The 6,377-nt window shown below is 47.2% G+C and overlaps 1 long non-coding RNA gene across 1 annotated transcript in view; it reads right to left on the bottom strand.

Annotated features, from left to right (window-relative positions):
* Positions 1-3,719: 3,719 nt before the first annotated feature.
* The window catches only part of LOC105514929, a 27,018-nt gene continuing 24,360 nt past the window's right edge, over positions 3,720-6,377 (bottom strand). Inside the window, exons 2-3 of the long non-coding RNA XR_001002237.1 lie at positions 5,148-5,269; positions 3,720-3,974 (exon numbers count right to left, since the gene is read on the bottom strand). This is a non-coding gene — a long non-coding RNA (uncharacterized LOC105514929). The remainder of the gene's footprint in view (positions 3,975-5,147; positions 5,270-6,377) is intronic.

Genomic DNA, 6,377 nt, shown 5'->3' with positions numbered 1-6,377 from the left:
AAAGAAACTCAATTTTCTGGCACCATATAAACAACCATTGTTCGTGGAGAGCAGATCTGACATGTTTTGACTCTGATGCTCAGCTTCATTCAAGTCTGTGAATGTTTGTAAGTTGAAAGTTTGGGAAGTTCATACATTTTCTGTAATTCTTTTAAAAATATTGGGAAGACTGTAAAAGAAATCCCTTGCTTTTATAAACTACAGAAAGTAGAGCCACGCAAGGTCTTGGCTGGTGGGGTTGAGAAACACTGATTTAATGGAGAATCCCCTGGACATGGAGACGTTAGTCAAGGGTATAAATACTGCTGGAAAATATAGTTCACAATGCCCAGTGGCTTTAGATGCACAAAGTTTAGTGTTTCTTCATGTCACTGTCCTACTGATAGTGAGTAGGAGGGACTCTGCTCCCCCAGATATTCAGCATCAGTCAGGTTCCTTCCATCTGGTGGCTCCACCATCCCCTGTACCTGCTGAGCTCCCACTGGATCTTTGCATTCTGACAACAGGTGGCAGGAAGAGAATGCTGGAGTATTGTGGTGAGGTTTGATGGGAAGACTGGCAGTGATGCACTCATTCTGCCTACGTGCCATTGGTCAGAACGCAGTCACATGGCTCCCTAATTGCAAGGGATGCTGGAAAATATAGTCTAGCTTGGTGCCCAGGAGGAAAAGGGGAAAATATAGGTGGACAGCAACAAGATAGCCTCTGCCTCGCCATGGTAACACAAATTACAACCTGGTGGTTAAGTCAAAAGCATGCTTTATTTTTGTGAATGTGGATATCACAGGTGTGCTTTCTTTGGGGGATAGAGGATACAGAAGAAAATAACAAAAACTCAAAGCTGGTTGGGCTTGATGGCTCATGCCTGCAATCCCTGAACTTTTGGAAGTCAAGGCGGGAAGATCACTTGAGCCCAGGAGTTTGAGATCAACCTGGGAAACATGGCAAAACCCTATCTCTACAAAATGTACAAAAGTTACCCAGTCATGATAGTGCACCTGTAGCTTCAGCTACACGGGAGACTGGGGTTGGAAGTTTACCTGAGCCAGGGAGTTTAGGGTTGCAGTGAGCCATGATTATACCATTGCACTCCAGCTTGGGTGACAGTGAGATCCAAAATAAATAAATAAATAAAACTCAAAGCCAGCCATTTCTGGTGTATTCTACCTCTAAAGGATGGAGATTATTTAGACCTAATAAGCTTCTTGGTTATCATTTAATGTCACTTTCATCGTAAGTGATTTATTTGATGTTAGGTAACAGAGTTGAAGGGTCCAGTGTTGCTCAAGTCAGAACTGGGTTTTCCTTTAACCAGGCATAAATCTAGTATCCTATCTGGTCATTTGCTTGTGACTGTCTCAAAATCTAGTCCCCAAGAAAGCTGAAGTTTTATATATATCAAATCATCTTAAGACTCCACACTCGTCCTATGGGTGACATTATATGTGTTCATGAGAAAATCATTTCAAGGGCTACAAATGAGTCCTTTAGTAATACCCAGGAGTCATGATGTCTGTGACATAATGAACCTTCCTAAATTACAACCTACAATAATTAGATCACTTATTGCAGCATTCCAGGCCCTGAAACAATTTGCTTAAAGTGATAGTTACCTCTAATGAAAAGATACATAACGGAAAATGTCAGCAACCTTTTAAATCCTCTACGACTTATCATGAGAACTGTCTTGTGCAAAGTGCCCATGGAGAAACATCGTGTCACCATCTCCTCCTAAATTAGGTGAGTATTTTATGATCGCTTGGAAATGGAGAGAATTCCCCAGGGTGGTAAGAAGATTAGGTAAGGGTTAGTTGCCTCTTTCAGCCTTTTTCCTACCCTGTCCCATCTCTGCCTCTCTCTCTCTCTCTCTCTCCCTTCCCCAGCATTCACTGTCGCTGAAATACCTCCAGAATCTTAACTAGAAAGATCTATGGTTGGGCTGGGTGCTGTGGCTCATGCCTGCAATCCCAGTACTTTGGGAGGATGAGGCAGGAGGATTGCTTGAGCCCAGGGGATTGAGGCTGCAGTGAGCTATGACCATGCCACTGCACTGCAGCCTGTGTGACAGAGCAAGACCCTTCCTCTTAAAAAAGAAAAGAAAAGAAAAATAGATGGAATGGTTATCAGCTTCTCGTGAGGCGGGCTTTCCTTGAACTCCTGGAGTCCCTGGCCACGTGGCAGACGGGAGGTTCCTAGTCTCCCTCCAAGCCCATTCCAAGTGGGCGTACTTCATAGCCACTTCTCTGATGAGGATGGAGGGGATGCTCCATTCTGGGGGCTGATGGAGAACATTGTAGAGGGCTGGCTATGTCTTGCAGTCATGCCCTCAGCAGGAGACAGGATCATTCGAGGAGGCTTTCAAAAGGCACTGTTTACGAAGATGTGGGCAGGAAGCAGGGAAACCAATGACAGCAGAACCATTGCTCCCCTCTAGACCTAAAGCAACAAGGGGAGGGAGCAGTTATCAGAATCCAGAAGAGACAGGCGGATAGAGGGGGCCACCTAGAGCCATCTGCTGAGGCCACAGCCTGTCCTGGGTGCCCCAGAAGGAGGGAGCCCGGGAATAGACACCCGCTGGCTTTCCTCCTTCCTCTCTGCCTCCCTCAACTCTCTTATCAGGGCCCCCTGCTGGCTCTCCTGTAAGCTGTGTGGGGAGTTGGGGTGGGAGGAGGCATGGGAACTCTGATTCTTTCCAGGGATGAGCCTCCTGGGCCACGAAGCAGTGGGAGAAGAGGGGAGAGCAGATCTGGGGCAGGGGAGATACAGATGTCCAGGTCAGTTTCTGCCTAGAGCCCTTCTGTTTGGGAAACTATCTTCCCGCCTGCCACAGCTCTGACTCCCCCTCCATGCCCTAGGTCCCTGTCACACTCCTCTGGGTGGGTGGGAACCAGCCCCTGGGGGCTCCAGCAAGGCCAGCAGCTCACTGAATTGAGGTACCTGACCCGGGGCTGCGTTCCCATCCTCAGCTTTGGCTGTTCCCGGAGGAGATCAACGGGGCTGCCTGTCAGGGGCATCTGATGACAATGTGTGGTGCTCCCCTGCCCAGAAGGCAGACAGATTTTGTTTGTTTGTTTGTTTTTGTTTTGAGACAGAGTCTTGCTCTGTTGCCCATGCTGAAGTGCAGTGGTGTGATCTCCATTCACTGCATCCTCCATCTCCTGGGTTCACATGATTCTCCTGCGTCAGTCTCCTGAGTAGCTGGGATTGCAGGCATGCACCACCACAACTGGCTAATTTTTGTATTTTTTTAGAGTTTCACCATGTTGGTCAGGCTGGTCTCCAACTCCTGACCTCAGGTGATCCACCTGCCTCAGCCTCCCGAAGTGTTGGGATTACAGGCGTGAACTGTGGAGACTGGCTTAACAGCCAGAATTCGAGGCTTCCTTCACTTTACAAGCCCACCCTAAAAGTCTGAGGATATGCCCTCATGAGAATGAAGGAGTTCCACCAGAAAAATAGTTGATAACCACACCCTTCTAGAAAAGGGGTTCACTCGGCTACACTCCTAGTTCTTGAGAAAAAATAGGAACTGAAAGGAAATTATTATTGTTTAGACCTTATGGCTTCCAGAAAATTTATTTAAAAGCACCCAGAGTGACTCCTGGCATATGGTGGGTGCTGAGAAATCATCAGGGGGATCTGAGTTCAGGACCTAAAAGCTACTTCTCGGAGCAAAACCTTCCTTGATGCCAGCCATCCCCCCAAAAGAACAGGACCCATTTTGCAGCTAAAAATCATTTATTTGCCTTCAGGTTTAAGTGTCTATAACAATTGTGATAATAATAACAACTCATTTTAATGCAATAGGTAATTTATTGATGTAGTCCCATTGTGAGCCTCAGGACAACTCTGTGGAGCTAGAGATGAGGAACAAGCCTCAAGAGCCAGAGGCACTGGGGCGCTGGGAGTGCAGCCCGCTCTGCTTGACACAGAAGCTGGCGCTCCATCCCTCCATCCCTGCTTTGCAAGCCTAGCTGGGGAAAAGAAAAATCCAGAATTATAAGAGGTCATCCCTTAAGGGGCTAATGGCCTCATTGAAGAAACAAGCAAATCCTTAGGGAGGATTTGCAAGTACTGTAGGACTCAGATGTCAGTGTAAATGTGTGTATGTGCGAGTGTGTGATAGTGTGTGTATGTGAGAGTGTGTGTGCGAGTATGTGTGTGTGAGAGTGTGTATGTGAGACAGTGTGTGTGTGAGCATGTGAGTGAGCTTGTGAGCATGTGTGATTGTGTGAGTGTGAGTGTGTGTGTTATCGAGCATGTGAGTGTGTGAATGTGTGAGTGTGATGGTGTGTGAGAGACAATATGTGTGTGACTGTGTGTGTGAGCATGTGAGTGTGTACCTGTGTGTGTGAGTGTGTCTGTGAATGTGTGTGACAGTGTGAGTGTATCTATGTGCGTGAGTGTGCACACGTGTGTGTGTACAAGTGGGTGGGATCAGGCCACCCTGCTGGGAAGAAACAACTCCAGCTGTTCTCTCTTTTTCTCCCGTCCTCTGTGACTTCACTCAAGATTCAAAGTCCCAGGGAAGATTCCGATTGGTTGATCTGGAGTCATGTATGCACCGATTGGGCAGGGAAGGGGTGTGGAAACTTGATTGACAGTCCTTCAAGACTACACACAGTGGGGGAGTGTTAGGTAATTCTCCCACACAAATCCAATTACTGTTACGAAAAGAAGATGGAATTTAGTAGGAGAGGTTGAAAAATCAACAAGCATCCACTGTGCAAGACATTGTCATGCCTGCAGATTTTTACCCCACCCTCTACAGCCCCACAAACCAGGCAGAACAGGTGGCACTGGAGAAGTGGAAGCCGAGAGAGGGAAGTGACTTGCCCAGGTAACACACAGCATTCACCTTACTCCCATGCCACCACCTGCCCCACCTTGCTGTCTCTCAGGCTGCACAGCCTGTGTGTACCTGCTCAGGCCACCCAAGGCCTGTATGGCAAGGGAGGAGCTGAGGTGAGCCCAAGACAACAAGGGACATGCCTTACCCACCCCAGGCTGGAGGCAGAGTGGGCCATGGGGTCATGGCAAGAAGAAGGTGTTCTTTTTAACAGCTTCCGAGCAGGGACAGGTAGTCACCTCCTCCCACCTGGAGATCATGGGCCTCCGCCCAGAGTGGTACCTGCTGTGACTCTTACTTTCTGGAAGAAGAGTCTGGAGATGAGGGCAGGGGTGACAGTGGGCTGGGGCTCCAGGTGAGCAGAGCAGGTTAGGAAGATTCCAGAACCCAGGAGAAGAGCAAAGCTGACCTTCTTCCATCCTACAAAATTATCAGCAGCCGTGAAATGTTGGCTTCCTAAGACTTGGGGAATGAAGTTTCCAAAGTCCCTGCCTATCTGAAGCAAATAGCCCTGAGTCGGAACTTCTTCCTTCTCCTGGCTCCCAGGGTGGGTCAGAGGCCAAGAGGGTTCTGTTCCAATTCTAGTGCTGTCACTGACTAGCCGTAATCTTGCACTCATCTCCCTGCATCTCATTTGTACAATTGGAAGGTTGAATTAGAAAACAATTACAGTTAAAATATTAATATTAATGAGTAACACTGCCCTAAGTGCTTGAGGCAGAGAGCAGTTACCTGTCCACCAAAAAGTTGGACTTTTTCTGCCATAGTGTAGAGTTCACTCTGGGAGGCAGTAACCCAGCCAGGGTCTCCATTTCCCAGGCCCCTTGTGTACAGGCGCAAAACAGCAACGTTTTCTGGCTTTTGGCTGCTATGAACAGTGCTGCTATGGACATTTGTGTACATGTTTTTGTTTGCACATCTATTTCCAATTCTTTTGGGTATATATCCGGAGGGGGGTAATTTCTAGATCTTATGGTAATTCTTTTTTTTTGGGGGGAAAGGGGTTGTTTTAGTTATTTGTTTGTAGTAGTCCATTTTCTTTTTTCTTTTTTTTATTATACTTTAATTTCTAGGGTACATGTGCACAATGTGCAAGTTTGTTGCATATGTATACATGTGCCATGTTGGTGCGCTGCACCCGTTAACTCGTCATTTACGTTAGATATTTCTCTATTTCTCTTAGTGCTATCCCTCCCCTGTCCCCCCACCCCACAACGGGCCCTGGTGTGTGATGTTCCCCACCCTGCCTCCAAGTGTTCTCATTGTTCAATTCCCACCTATGAGTGAGAACATGCGGTGTCTGGCTTTCTGTCCTTGCGATAGTTTGCTCAGAATGATGGTTTCCAGCTTCATCCATGTCCCTACAAAGGACCTGAACTCATCCTTTTTTATGGCTGCATAGTATTCCATGGTGTATATGTGCCACATTTTCTTAATCCAGTCTATCATTGATGGACATTTGGGTTGGTTCCAAGTCTTTGCTATTGTGAATAGTGCCGCAATAAACATACATGTGCATGTGTCTTTA

This window comes from Colobus angolensis, unplaced genomic scaffold (genome assembly GCF_000951035.1).
Source record: "Colobus angolensis palliatus isolate OR3802 unplaced genomic scaffold, Cang.pa_1.0 Scaffold251, whole genome shotgun sequence".
Classification (NCBI taxonomy): Eukaryota; Metazoa; Chordata; class Mammalia; order Primates; family Cercopithecidae; genus Colobus; species Colobus angolensis.
The sequence above is the reverse complement of the archived record's forward strand: the minus strand, read 5'-3'. Positions and strand labels throughout refer to the sequence as shown.